This window comes from Halichoerus grypus, chromosome 9 (assembly GCF_964656455.1).
Source record: "Halichoerus grypus chromosome 9, mHalGry1.hap1.1, whole genome shotgun sequence".
Taxonomy (NCBI): Eukaryota; Metazoa; Chordata; class Mammalia; order Carnivora; family Phocidae; genus Halichoerus; species Halichoerus grypus.
In genome coordinates this window covers 83,325,373-83,341,257 of record NC_135720.1, presented here as the reverse complement: position 1 = coordinate 83,341,257, position 15,885 = coordinate 83,325,373, and the positions used below count along the sequence as shown (strand labels likewise).

Below are 15,885 nucleotides of genomic sequence, written 5' to 3'. Positions count from 1 at the left end.
TGTATAACTTCTTAGGAGAAATGTCTATTAAATCCTTTGCCCATTTAAAAATATAGACTTTATAGGGGCGCCTGGATGGTTCAGTCGGTTAAGCGTCTGCCTTCGGCTCAGGTCATGATCTCAGGTCCTGGGATCGAGCCCAACATCGGACTCCCTGCTCAGTGGGGAGTCTGCTTCTCCCTCTCCCTCTACCTGCCTCTCTCCCTGCTTGTGCTCGCTCTCTCTGTCAAATAAATAAATAAAATCTTTAAAAATATATAGAGACTTTATAGACTTTATTATTTAGATAATTAGGTTTACAGCAAAATTGAAGAGAAGGTTCAGAGATTTTCCAGATACTCCTTCTCCCAACATATATACAGCCTCCCCCACTACCAAAATTTCACACCAGAGTGGTACATATGTTACAATCAATGAACCTACACTGACACATCATTATCACTCAAGGTCCATAGTTTACATTACAGTTCATGCCTGGTAGTGTACATTCTATGCATTTTGATAAATGTATAATGACATTTATCCACCATTATAGTATCATACAGAATAGTTTCACTGCCCTGAAAGTTCTCTGTGCTTTGCCTATTCATCCCTCCCTTCCCCCAACAACCACAGATACTTTTACTATCTCCATAGTTTTGCCTTTTCCAGAATGTCATATAGTTGGAATCATCTAGTATGTAGCCTTTTCAGATTGGCTTCTTTCACTTAATAATATGCATTTAATGTTCCTCCATGTTTTTTCATGGCTTGATATCTCACTTCCTTTTAGTACTGAATATTTGATTATTTGGATATGCATAGTTTATTTGTCCATTCTCCTCCTGAAGGACATCTTAGTTGCTTCAAGAATTTTTTAAAGATTTTATTTATTTATTTGAGAGAGAGAGTGTGTGTGTGAGAGAGAGAGAGATCATGAGCAGGGGCAGGGGTTGGAGGGAGAAGCAGACTCCCCACTAAGCAGAGAGCCCGATGCGGGACTCGATCTAAAGACTGTGGGATCATGACCTGAGCCAAAGGCAGATGCCCAACGACTGAGCCACCCAGGCACCCAGTTGCCTCCAAATTTTAGCAGTTATGAATAAAGTTCCTAAATATGTTTGCATGCTCGTTTTTGTGAGGACATAAGTTTTCAAGTACTATGAGTAAATACCAAAAAGCACAATTGCTAGATCATATAATAGAGTATACTTAGTGTTCCAAAGTGGCTGTACCATTTTGCATTCCTACAAGTAGTAAATGAATTTTCCTCATGTGTATCTTACACATATTTTGTTAGATTTATACCTAAGCATTTCACTTTTTCGGGTGCTAATGTAAATAGTATTGTGTTTTTAATTTCAAATTCTACTTGTTCATTGATGGTATATAGGAAAGTTAATTGACTTTTGTATATTAACTGTGTATTCTGGAACTTTGCTATAATTGCTTATTCATTAGTTCTAGGAGGGTTTTTTTTTTTTTGGAAATTCTTTCAAATTTTCTACAGAGACAAACACATCATCTGCAAACAAAGATGGTTTTATATCTTTCTTCCCAATCTATATGTCTTTTACTTACTTTTCTTATCTTATTGCATCAGCTAGGGCTAACAGCACACTGTTGAAAGATAGTTGTGAGACAGGACATCCTTGCTTTGTTCCTGATCTTAGTGGAAAAGCTTCTAGTTTCTTACCATTAAGTATGATGTTAGCTGTAAGTTTTTTGTAGATGTTCTTATTAGGTATCTGAAATTATTCATTTCAATCTTTAAAAATAAACCCTGTAATTTTTTACACTGTTCTCTTTATCCTATGATTATTTTTGCCTGATCAGTAGTATTACAAAGGACTTTGAAGTGTGTTTGCTATTAAAAAATCAAATTTCTACCACCCCTGCCACCACTTGTCTCCTTTCCTCTCACTGACCCATGGAAACACATTAAGATTTTTCTTGCAAAAGTCTATCCTAACCTCCTAGTTTCTTATAATTAATTCACCTCCCCCCGTATCTCCCTGAAAACAAATTGTCACAATAATGCTTTCTTTAGAGTATCCTGCTTCTTAAAGCTTACAAGCTTGCAGTATGTTAAAACAAAGATTCCTTATAAATATCATCATTCCGTGGAGACAGCAATACTTTACCTGTTTTGGCAGTGGTGTAGTGACCAGAAAACAAGCAAGGTGTAGATGTCAGGTATATTGACCCAGTTCATTATTTCAAGCAGTATTGCATAATACCTGCTAATGTTTCTTCATGATGATCTCATGATAGTAGGGTTGTTGTTTTTTTAACCAGCATGACTATATTGGGTATATCACTGTATAAAAGAAATAAATGGCTAAGATGCAAAAAAGAGGAAACACAGCTGTCATGTAAGACGTGGTCTTAGTGTCTCTTCATCTCTTTTCTCTTTTTAAAGAATAACTATATGCCTGCTCTTTTTATAGGTATAGCACATCAGAAAAAAAAAAGAGATCATAACTGAGATTAAAAATTCAGTATGTGAAAGAAGTGTGAGAATTATTTCAATACATTAAATTCCATGAAGATACAATTCATGGAAAATAGCTTTGCATTAAGGCAATTCTGAGCGGGTGTCTTAGAACAACTAACCTCTCAGCTAGGACTTCAGGGCATGTGTTTAGACATTTGACTCTGGGTACGGTTTCTTCTGAGAATATTGCCTCTCAAAGCCTTCCCCAAGGAGTCTCCTTTCTTGCCCTCATCTTCTCTGGTGCTGATGATGGCAGTAGTCCCAGGGAGCTTCTGTTTTGCTTCCAGGTATCTGCGACTCTCACTGCCTCTCTTGAGAAGACTCCCTAAGGACCTCACACCTACCTTCAGCACTAGGCTTGCCAGAACTGGAGCTGTGTCATCTCTTGAAGGAATACGCCCTTCTCCAGCCTTGACATTTGGTTACTCTTGTGAATATAAGATGTCATGGAATAAATCAAGATAAAGCATGCTAATAAACATGAATTTTTATAAACTGTAATAATATCATTATTACTGAACTGTTGTTTAAATTATTCCCACATCAGATGCAAAAATATGGCAGTTAACTCTAAGGCATAATAACTTCCAGTTTCTTCTGAAAAGGAGCATATTCAAGCTGTCATTATATGCTAAGGACCATTTCCCTAAAAATTAGAGGATTGTTATGCTGTGTATCTGTAATTATGCTGCTTCCACAAAACATTTCTCTGTAGATCCAAGAAGTAGTACTCCATCTGGAAACCTAGTCATTTCAAATTTATTATATCTGCTAATTGTTATTGTATAGGCCTTCCAGATATAATTTTAGGGATTCCAAAAAGCATTTTGCTAATGATTAACTATGAACATTTCTGTTCATTATGTTTTACTGAATCATGCCATCTCTGTCTTTTAATTTTATTTTTTCTTGGGGAAATACATTACTTAGAAATACAGGTAGGTCTTAATTTAAGCAAGCAACATAAAGATTTATATAAGAATAAATTAGAACATGACTACCTATTTTACAGAAAAGAAATAAAATTATCTTAGATCAGGGGTTTGTAAACTACCACCTGTAGACTAAATCCAGCCTTTCACCTGTTTTTGTAAATAAAGTTTTATTGGAACATAGCCATGTCCACTCATTTATATTTTGTCTATGCTGTTTTTTTGATGCGAGGGCAGAGTTAAATAGTTGCAACAGAGATAATAGGGCCTGCAAAGCCTAAAGTATTTACTATCTGGATCTTTACAGAAAATGCTTGCCAACCTCTGGCTCACATTTTTGAATAGGAGTGTATTCAACAGTAGGCTTTTCTGATTAATTAAAAGGTTTTTTTGATAAAACTCAAGTTTGCTCATGATTTGTGGGGGATGCATCTACTAGTTATAAGGAGATCCACCCATACTTATGACCTTAAAAGTCATTGTTTCCTTTCAGTGCAGAAGGTCATTGGCTAATATCCTTGTAAATGATAAGAAGATAGATCATTCTTGGGGCACCTGGTTGGCTCAGTCAGTTAAGTGCCCAGCTCTTGATTTCAGCTCAGCTCATGATCTCAGTTGTGAGATCAAGCCCTGCATTGGGCTCCGTGTTGGGCTCTAGCCTGGGCATGGAGCCTGCTTAAATTGTCTTTCCCTCTCCCTCTGCACCGCTCCCCCCCACCACCCCACTTGCTCTCTCTCTTTCTCTTAAAAAAAAAAAAAAGGAGTTAGATCATTCTATATTAAGGATAGAATTGTTTGTCCATAAGTAGCAATCTATGTTTATATTTCATATCATTGGGGTGGGGGGAAAGAGTGGGAAGTGAAAAGAATAAATTGGACTTTGGTTTTTAATGTTTTTTAATAAACCCACTGTTCTCTCGGCCCTTACCTTTACAGAATACAGATACACTACACTGATGCACTGCATCTCTAGCCTTAGATCAGCACAGTCCTCTATCTTTTCTGTTCCTGTATCCAGGCTTAGTACTGTTGGACAAAACTCCGTGCAGATTGAGGGCACCAGACACTCATGGTATGTAACGTTGGCCAGGCTTTTCCCGAACCTTGTCCATATTTCTAATCAATCCATTTCCCATTCCCACAAGAGTTATTGTATAACTTCATGGCTTTACTCCGCTCATGAATTACTTTCGAGAGATTATCTTCACCTCCTCTGTTATCAAACGGGAACTTCCTCCAGCATGCAGTAAATCTCTAAACCAATTATTACCTGCTTGTCTTCAATTTTGAGATAATACAATCACATTGTCAAATCAGACTCACATGAATCAGAGCTCTTATTCCTTATAAAACTGGCTAATAATTTTAAGGATACAACTAATCAGGAGGCACAGATGAAGTACAGAGAGGTCCAAAACCACCAGCATAGCTCCCCAGATCCAGCACTTTGCTTAAATCACCTTCCCCTAGCCCTTGTTCCTGAGTCCACCCTAATTTTTCTTTCTTTTTTTTTAGATCTTAATTAAATTTATTTATAAAACAAATTTTGCATAAAGATGGCTTCTCAAGAATCCAGGAAAAGAATTAGCAAATCAAGCCAAAGGTAGTAAAATATATATATTTTAAAATTAAAATTAATTTTATTTATTTTTTAAATTTAATTTTATTATGTTATGTTAATCACCATACATCATTAGTTTTTGATGTAGTGTTCCATGATTCATTGTTTGCGTATAATACTCTTCCTCAGTTCAGATGATGCATCCTTATTTGTCGAAACACAATTCTTTCAGTAAACCTTCCCTAAATCCCTGTCTGGGAGGAGATGCTCAACCTATATACTCCTATACATCCTATTGTCCACTGCATCATGGCCCTTTTCTGGTTGTATTGTAATTGTTTTTCTATCTCTTTCCTGAATGGTAAGCAACTTATAAGTGGAAACATATTTTTTCTCTGTCTCTAGCCACTACTGTGATGCCTACACCAAATTAGGTGTTTAATAAATGCTTATTAAGGGATGAAAATATTAAGGATCTCTGCCCTCTGATACACTGTAGGTTCAAAGAAGGAAAAGCAACATAGGAGGAAGCCATATAAATGCGATGTAATAAGAGTTATTATAGATGCAAAAAGCTATAGGAATTCAGAGGGAACCACTAACTCTGTTCCAGGGAGTCATGAAGAATTTCACAAAGGCAGAGGAGAAATAAAGCTGTTTCTTGAAGAGAGAATAGATTTTTTCCAGGCAGAGACAAGGGGGAAGGATGTGACGGGCAGAGAGAATAGTAGATCTGAAGTCATCATTATCATTTTGCAATACTCAAATATAACTATGAAAATTAGGTGCCTCATGTGATAAATTATTCAAGTTTTATGCTTTTGTTTAGTTAAAGAAAGCATCTGGTATTTCAGTATTTACAAAGGAAGTGAATTTAGCCTAACATTGGTATTATTGGATGATGAAAGTATTTTTAAAATCAGTGCATAACTTGAAGACAGATTTTTTGTGGCTCATTACGCAATGATTATTACAGATGTACTGTGAATTATTGATTTAGCAAGCAATTGGGTTTTAAAACTGCTAAAACTAAATTTACAAGCATTTTATTTTTTATGATTCATGCATCTGAGTGTACAAACCAGTTATTTGTATTTGGAAAGGAAAAAATGTTGTTATTAATCAAATGTTCAAATAACAAAGGAAAGTTATTCCACAATTGCCTTAGGTTCATAATAACCTTAGAATCTTAAGGTAAAATTTTGCTATGAAAAAGGATTGGAAAGAGAGTTGTGTAAAAGATGCCAAGGACATATAAACTGATTTTAAGGGTAAGTACTGGTTCCAGTCTGAACGTGTTTGTGTCCCTTCAAAATTCATGTTGAAATCCTAACCCCCAAGGTGATAGTATTAGGAGGTAGGGCCTTTGAAAGGTGAATAGGCCATTAGAACTCTGCCTTTATGAATGGAATTAGTGGGATTATTAGTACTCATAAAAGAAATCTCAGAGAGCTCCCTCACCCTGTCCACCATGTGAGGACACAGAAAGAAGGTGCTGAAATCTGTGCACCTTGATTTTGGACTTCCAGCCCCAACACTGTGAGAAATAAATTTCTGTTGTTTATAAACTACCCAGCTTATGGTATTTTGGTAGAGCAGCCCAAGCTGACTGATAAAAGTATTATATATAGTAGCTGATATATATATATACACACACACACATTTCACAGATAATGTTATGTAGTGAATTGTAATTTCCAACAAGAACTGCATTCCTGATTGTTGACTTTATTGATATGATTTAATACTCACCACTGACAAAGTGTGGCTAATTTACTTGCAGGAGACACCTAGTTATAAAAGTTTCCTGTGCTCTAAGTATTTACCCAGATAGTTGTTTGCAGGTTCTTGGCTTCTGGAAGAGCACAGCATGGGGCCCATAAGGACATTTACATTCTAAGGACTCCAGGTTCTTTTCAGAGGATTCCACATCCTACATCCATGGTGAAACTAAAGGAAGAAAAATATGCAATGAAAACAGTGTAGGAAGGACATAGAAGAAACCATTAGAACAGCAGTTCTCAACCAGAGGTGATTTTTGTTCCCTCCCCAATCCCACCCCAGGGAATATTTGGCAATATCTGGAGATATCTCTAATTGTCACAAGTGAAGAATGCCGCTGTCGTTTAGTAGCCAAGGTTGCTGCCCAGCAGTTTACAATGCACAGGACAAACCCCACAACAAAAAATTATATAGCTCAAAAAAATTTTTTTTAAAGATTTATTTATTTATTTGAGAGAGAGAATGGGAAAGAGAGAGAGAGAGAGAGCATGAGAGGGGGGAGGGTCAGAGGGAGAAGCAGACTCCCCACCGAGCAGGGAGCCCGATGCGGGACTCAATCCTGGGACTCCAGGATCATGACCTGAGCCGAAGGCAGACACTTAACCGTCTGAGCCACTCAGGCGCCCCTCAAATTTTTTTTTTTTATGTTATGTTAGTCACCATACAATACATCATTAGTTTTTTGTTTTTGTTTTTGTTTTGTCTTCATTTTTTTTAATTTTTTTATTATTATGTTACGTTAATCACCATACATTACATCATAGTTTTTGATGTAGTGTTCCATGATTCATTGTTTGCGTATAACACCCAGTGCTCCATTCAGTACATGCCCTCTTTAATACCCATCACCAGGCTAACCCATCCCCCAACCGCCCTCCCCTCTAGAACCCTCAGTTTGTTTCTCAGAGTCCATAGTCTCTCATGGTTTGTCTCCCCCTCCGATTTCCCACCCTTCATTCTTCCCAAAATTTCAATAATGTTGAGATTAAGAAACTGTGTACTAGACCATTATTGACTGTAGATTTCTTTTGAATTTTTTTGAATGTTAATAAGCAAAAAGAAATATGGGTAAGAAATGAATTGGCATTACCTTTTAGATTATAAGTGAAAAACACAGTTTTAGAAGTTGTACAATATAGAAAAGTTATTTGACATATGCAGAGCAGTATAAATTAAAAATAAAAATCACCTGTAGTCCTGCCATCCAGAGGTAACCACTATTAAATTTTAAAATTTATTTCTAGTAATTTTTGTGCAAATAAGTTGGCACTGTTAATTAGATGGGAAATCTGCTGCCTTGGAGCAGGGTAGGTTATCAAGGTTAATTGGTAGAAATAACATGAGAGAAGCTAGTAACCTTAAAGCAGAAATGCACAGGTTAATAACTACTTATGAAGAAACAAGGAGAGAGGGACCAAGATCATACTTTGAAGGAATTGAGTACAATTAAGTGTCTGTAGTGACTAAAATGCATGTCCCAATTCCTGTGCTTCTAACAATGGAGCTAGTATCTTATAAAAATGTTTAGTGAGAAAAAATGAAAACAAAACAAACAGTTGCAAATGAAATAAATAGTAGAAGCAGACAACACCTTGGCTAGCAGAGAAGAATCTGCTACAGTCACAGTAAGAGACTTTGGGGAGAAGATTTTGCATTATGTATAAAGTGGTTTAACTAGACCTGCCTGAAAGAGAACTTCTCGATATGGCATGCATTTGTTTCTCCTACTGGTTTGTCTCAATAACCCTAGCAATTAAAAATTCACATATCTTCTTCATCTGTTCTATTCACTGCTATTGCTGCCTGGAAGACTTTGTGCTAGAAAATGGCAGGATATTTGTTTTCTTTTGGTCCCTTGTGTCAATTCCTTTAGAATTAAAACAGTTGTGACAGTGACCACCACAGGCTCTTCCTATTGTCTAGATCCATGAGAAGAGTAATGGGAACAATCTTAGGGGTTAACAATTCACTCTATTGTGGACACACATCTATTATAATTATGTCATTTAAAAACATGGAAACAACCCATAAGTGACTCTTAAGGACAGAGAACAAACTGAGGGTTAGTGGAGGGAGGTGGGTGGGGGATGGACTAGATGGGTGGTAGGTATTAAGGAGGGTACTTTTTGTGATGAGCACTGGGTGTTGTAAGTGATGAATCCCTGAATTCTACTCCAAAAACCAATATTGCACTGTATGTTAACTAACAAAATTTAAATTTAAAAAAAGGCTAAAAAAAAATAATTAAATAAATAAATAAAAATAATAAATAAATAAATAAAAACTTGGGGTCATAAAGCATAGAGATTTTGGTATCTGTTTTTTTCATTTGACAATATTCCATGAGCATTTTTTAATTTCATTAGACTTCTGAAAATGACTTGATCATCTTCTATACACCAAATTCACCATATAATTTTGCCATAATTTAATTAATACCTGTTGTTGAACAAATAAGCTGCTTATAACTCTATAACTCTATTATAAGATATATCACACCAAACACCATTATATGCTAGTTTTTATATGAAATGCACTTAGAAATAAATGTTGGCTAGAGAAACAACATTGAACTTTTCTGTTTTAACAGCTTTATTGAGGTATAATTTATATATTATGAAATTTACCTGTCTTAAATATACAATGCAATGATTTTTAGTACATTTATAAAGCGGGGCAACCATCACTACAACCTATTTTACAACATTTCCATCACTTCAAAAAGAATTCTTGTGTTTATTTACATTCATTCCCCATTCCCACCCTTAGCCTTAGCAAACACTAGTATACTTTCTATCTCTATAGATTTGCCTTTTTAAAACATTTCATATAAACAGAATCATACAATATGTGTTCTTTTGTGACTGGCTTCTTTCACTAAGCATGATTCTGAGGTTCATCCATGTTGTCACATACATCGGTACTTTATTCCACATTAGAATCTTAAAGTCCACTTCCACCACTGAACGCTTACCTATCAAGAATATGCACACATCTTCAGATAATTTGACTAGCAAGCTTCTGACGTGTCTCATTGTTCAGGGTATGGAATTGATGGCAGGTCTTGGCTGAGTGCCCACACACCTCTTATGCACCAGGGTGTGTGGTTAGTGACCTTTATTTTAATATCTAGATGCAGTTTAAGGTGAAGAATTCCTCTGCTCTTTTCAGCTGGAATACACACAATTTCTTCCTGCATTTTTGTTTTTGATGAGTATTTCATCACAATATGGTTGTGCTAAATCTAAAAATGATTGATCATGGGACAAAATATATTTGTTTGACTTACAACTTTAAGCTAACTAAAGTCATTTTCCTGGTGATTAGGCATGGATTTGATTTTTCTAGGGTAATACATCAAGAGACACATTTTTTTAGAGAAGTCATCCTTTAAAAAGCCATCAATCAAGAGCACTTAAAGGCAAACTAATTGGACTACATTTGACTAAAACTCAAACATCATAACCAAAAGTAGGGACCACAGGAGAATGGCACAGGAAATATTCTAAGATGTCTGAGGGAAGGGAAGATATTTGGAAGTATTACTCAATTTCAGATAAAACGTCAACTGTGTCCAGTACTGAAAACTAAGAAGACAGCTAAGGAAGAGTGTGGTAGGCAGAATAATGGCCTCTTAAGATGTGACCCTCCTGATCTCCAGAATCTGTGGCTATGTTACCTTTCATGGCAGAATGAATTTGGCAGATGTGATTAAGTTAAAGCTCTTGAGACCAGGAGATTATTCTGGATTATCTGGATAAATCCAACATAATCACAGGCGTCCTTATAAGGCAAGGAAGGAGATAGGAGAGTAAGAAAAGATATGACAATGGAAGCAAATGTCAGAGTCATGCAGAACCATGGACCAGGGAATGCAGGCGGCCCCTAGAAGCTAGAAGAGGCAAGGAAGCAGATTTTCCACTAGAGCTTCCAGAAGGAACACACATTGCGGACATTGATTTTAGCCAAGTGCATCCCATTTGGATTTCTGACCCTTAGCACTATAATAGAATATATGTCTGTTGTTTTGAGCCACTAAGTGTTTGGTAATTTGTTACAACAGCAATAGAAAACTAATACATAGAGGCTTACCATAATGAGACAGGAACAAAAGTTTGACCTACTCTTGAGTAGGGAAATGTGAGGGGGGGGGAGGGAAGCTGGGCAAGCCTGAGCTAAGCCAGCTTCTGAGAACTATCCTGGGAACAGGCTCCAGCAGCTCAACTGAGGCAGGGCCTCACTGGTCCTCTTTACAAAGCTTGGAAACTCAAACATCCCGCATCTCTGCTTTCTCTTCCTCAAACACATATTACCCCCAAATGGCTACTTCCAGTTTACCTTCAAAATAGGCCTTACATAAAATATAATTTAAGTGCCCTTTATCCTATAAGTATGTTTTTACTTTGTCTTCTCATATATGATTGAAATTGGTATTGTCAGACAGATCTAGTATTGCATATATCATTTTTACTACTTCCTAGCTGTCATGGTGGGCAAGTGACATCACATATTTAAATTGTAGTATCTGGTTCTGAAAAATGAGAAAATGTACTATTTACCGCATGAAGTTGCTAAGGAGATCAAATGAAGCATAATATCTGGTCCTTAGCTATATCTAAAACAGTAACATTGATATTATCACTAGCAGCACCACCACCACCACTGAAAATCACTTAGTGCCTGACATACAGCACATGCTATATAAGAGTTTGTGATGTAAATAAAAACAACTTAGAAATCGGGCAGGACCTGGAAACTCTGAAGACAAAAATCCATGGACTTCACTAACTTGCTGATGGTTGTCTCTACTTATTTGCAGATTTGCTGTGACAAATAAAAGCTACACACAGAGGATTTCATCCTGCTCAGGTGTACAACAACTTACTTTACCAGCTTTAAATAAAGTGTAATTATTTCAAATATACTTCTAGAGTTTACTCGATGGAATTAACAATAATTTGATGCTTTGTCTTTTCCTGTACTATCAGATCATTGTAATTACAGGAAGATCTTAAAAAAAATTATTTGCCTCATAAACAAAAAATTATGTATCTCTGCACAGCTTTTTTTACACTAAAATATCTGCATTTTCCCATGTTACTTATATTTTATTTCTTATTACTATGCAATCTTATAATATATTATGCACTTAAACTTTAATTCATTTGTTACAGTCTTGTGTATCTTCAATATCAAGTATGCAATAGCAAATAATTTTTGCACAGGACAATGTCAATGCACTTTCCAGAGTAAATGTATTGGTCTAATCATTTGATTTGATCAAAAGAGTGAATGTCTGCTTCCTCAGGAAAGTTCATAATGTATTTGTCATATTTGGTTGTCTGCATGACTCCCTCCTTTTCCTCCCTCAGATTATGATTAAATAGTGTTTTCTCAGAAGACCTTATTATCCAACAACCTCTACCTACCTTTCCTTCCTTCTTTCTTTCTTTTCTTTTTCTTTCTTTCTTTCTTTCTTTCTTTTTCTTTCTTTCTTTCCTTCTTCCTTCCTTCCTTCCTTCCTTCCTTCCTTCCTTCCTTCCTTCCTTCTTTCTTTCTTTCTTTCTTTCTTTCTTTCTTTCTTTCTTTCTTTCTTTCTTTCTTTCTTTCTTTTTCTTCCTTCCCTCCTTCCTTCCTTCCTTCTTTCCTTCCTTCCTTCCAAAGATGTGGGATATACAAACAACCACTTTATTTAACATTGAACTATCCACTCTTCCTTTGTTCAATATTCACTCTCTCTACTCTTCATAGTATTTTTCTCAGAGACATAATCTCTAACACACTATATATTTTACCTATTTATTTGGTTATTTTCCATCTAACCCATGAAGGCATGATTTTTGTATGTTTGTTTACTTCTGTGTCACCAGCCCCTAAAATAGTGCCAGGAAAATTGTAGGTATTCAATAAATATTTACTGAATTAAGTAATTAATGATTGTGATGCACTTCGTGTGTTGCTTGCTTCCCAACAGGTGTAAGTAATACTGCAAAATAGTCAAAATCTCTTTCAATGTATTTACTGCAGCTTGTGTAAGAGATAGCTTGGTGGCTGATGTCAGGATATACTCCTTTTTCTACTAGAAATGTTAAGGACTGAAGCCAGGAATTGAGTAATAATGATTATTGCTGGGCTCTAGCATCTCAGGTGTAAGAAAATATGGAGTGAATTAGATTCATATAAGCCATTCTGTGTGCCCTTCCTTTGAAAGGTCCACACCGGGAACAAATGCATACTGATGGCATATGTGACAGGCAGAGGGGAAGCCCAAGTGATACAGTAGTCAGGCAAGCAGACCATTCCTTTTCTCATGGGCCCCCCTCATTTATAACCAGAAGGACCCAGCTTTCCTAGAGAATAGCTTTCCCTTTTCTTTACCACTACTGTATGGACATGGATGAATGACAGCTTATTTAATTTTGAAGTCGTTTGAGAAGTGGTAACTTTTATAGTAAAGACAGCAGTGGACCCAACATGTCAGTGTACAAAGCACTTTCAGGCTCTTCCAACCTGAGTGAAAATATACCTAATGATGCACAATGGCCTGGCCCCAACTCCACTTGTGATGTAGATTGTGAATCAACAAGACATTATTTATCACTTTGTTAGGCTAAAATTCTTAGGGTGACCTTTGACTGTTTAAGATAGTAAAAGAAATCCAACCACACTGGCTTACCTAAATATTTAGTTTCCCTGTTATGTAAAATGAGGTCCAGAGAGCTGTACAATGGTATTGAGAACATGTCTCATCCTTAGTATGTAGCATTGTTCCTCTTTTCTACAAGACGGCTGCTATGACTCTAGGCATTATATCTACGTTCCTTTCAGGAATTAAGGGAGGTGGGGGGAGACAAAAGGGAGGTGCTAGCAGACTGTCTTGTTTTATCAGGAAACCAAATGTTCTCCTGTTAGATTTCTTTTTACATCTCATTGGTTAAAACTGGATCACATGGCACTCTCAGAGGCAAAGGAGTCTGAGCAGTATTTTTAACTAAAAACATTGTCACCCTCAACAAAATTGTGGTTTGCAGTTAGCAAGGAAGATGAAAGAGAATCAATATTAGGTAAGCAAAAAGCAGTGCCTGCCATAGCCTGTTATCTCTTCCTCATCTGCACATCTTGATTTTTCTTTCCTCATTTATCTCCCTCCACAATCTCCATCTCACTGTGCCATCCTTTCTCATATTCTTGCCATCCCATGGACATGCAGCAGTGGCCATATAAATGATCCCTCCCCTTTTTCTATTCATGCTGCCATCTCCAGATCCTTCTTCTTTTAGGACCACTCAGTATCCTTTCCTCACTCAGAAATTTTCACTTCTTAAACAAAGCCCTTAGTTGTTAGTCTTGGATACTTATACTCAGTCCCAAACTGACTTAACTTCAACTACTCTTGATGATACCAGCTTGTCCTCCAGCCAGTCTGTAATTGTTTTTCTCAAATACTCATTGGATTTTTCCAGTTCCATACTTTTGTTCATGCTGTTTTCCATTTGGAATGGCTCAGGATCCTTCCTTTATTTAATTCTATCAAAAATCTTCTAACTTTTCAAAGTTTTTTTTTTATTATGTTATGTTAGTCACCATACAGTACATCATTAGTTTTTGATGTAGTGTTTTGTTCAAACTTCTTTTCTTCTAAAATGCATTCACAGGTCCTCCCAATTAGAAATTCTCCTTCACCATTTCCAGTCCTTCTATTCCTTAGAGGGTTGCCATGAACATAGCACTCTCTACATACTGCCCTACACCTTAGGCCTTTGTGTACTCCATGCTCCACTTCACAATAAGATAGTAAGTGCCAGGCAATTTCTTTTAATAGATTTTGTTTCTTTAGAACAATTTTGGATGTACAGGAAAATTGAGAGGATAGTGTAAAGAATTCCTATATAACTATACCCAATTTTTCCTATTATTAGCATCTTACATTAGTATCATTCTTTTGTTAAAATTAATGAACCAATATTGATGCACTGTAATTAACTAAAGTCCACAGTTCATTCAAATTTTCTTAGGTTTTAACCTAAAGTCCTTTTTCTGTTCCAGGATCCCATCCAAGACAATGTATTTCATTTAGTCATCATGTTTAGTCTCCTGTTGGCTGTGACAGTTTCTTAGGCTGTCCTTGTTTTTGATGACCTGGACAGTTTGAGGAAATACTGAGAAGGTATATTTTGGATGCCCCTTTATCGGATTTTATCTGATGTTTTTCTCATGACTAAATAGGAGTTATAGATTTTGGGGAGGAAGAACCCAAAGGTGAAGAGCCACTTTCATCACAACATATTAAGGATACATAAGATCAACATGATTTATGACTGTGGAAGTTGACCTTGATTACCTGGCCAAGGTAGTGTTTGTCAGGTTTTTCCACTATGAAGTTACTCTTTTTCCCTCCTTTCCATTCTGCGCTCTTTGGAGGAAGTCACACTATGTGTAGCTCACAATTAAAGAGCAGGGAGTTTTGCTCCACCTTCTTGAGAGTGAAGTGCCTATATAAATTATTTGGAATTCTTCTGCATGAGAGATTTGTTTTTCTCCCCCATTTATTTATTGATTCAATCACTTATGTATATCAGTATGGACTCATAGCTATTTATTTTATTCTTTGGATTATAATCCCATGCCACTTTGTTTCTTTTTTGCTCAAATTGTTCCAGCTTTGACCATTAGAGGTTCTTTCAGGTGACCACTATGTCCCTCAGATATATCCCCCATTAATGTAAGTTTTTGCTGTAGTTGTTGTTCTGGTACTATAAGATGCTCCAAGTTTATTTTATATATTTCCTGCCCCAGACTTAGCCTTTCCTCCAAGGATCCCTGGTTCCTTTTATTGGAGAAAGGAATTAGGAGCCAAGATCTGGGTGTTGGTGTGTTCACTGCTCTTCAGGAGTCATTTATTTTAGGCCTTCTCAGCTGACAAACCAAGGAAATAGATCTGTGCATACTAGCCTGCATATAGATATGCATATACACATTTCTATAAATATTTCTATATGAACCCACCTATATCTATATTAAGCTAAACTGAAGTATCCAACTCTAACCCATCATCAGCACATGAATTATTCTAGCCTTTTCCTCTTGCTTATCTATAAACTCTCACTCCAACTGTGAGAAACCTGGTTCTCATA

The 15,885-nt window shown here is 36.4% G+C and overlaps 1 long non-coding RNA gene across 1 annotated transcript in view; it reads left to right on the top strand.

Annotated features, from left to right (window-relative positions):
- The window catches only part of LOC118519612 (uncharacterized), a 131,232-nt gene extending 116,162 nt beyond the window's left edge, over positions 1 to 15,070 (top strand). Inside the window, exons 3-6 of the long non-coding RNA XR_013441219.1 lie at positions 4,345 to 4,480; positions 4,924 to 5,011; positions 11,571 to 11,657; positions 14,978 to 15,070. This is a non-coding gene — a long non-coding RNA (uncharacterized LOC118519612). The remainder of the gene's footprint in view (positions 1 to 4,344; positions 4,481 to 4,923; positions 5,012 to 11,570; positions 11,658 to 14,977) is intronic.
- Positions 15,071 to 15,885: the final 815 nt, after the last annotated feature.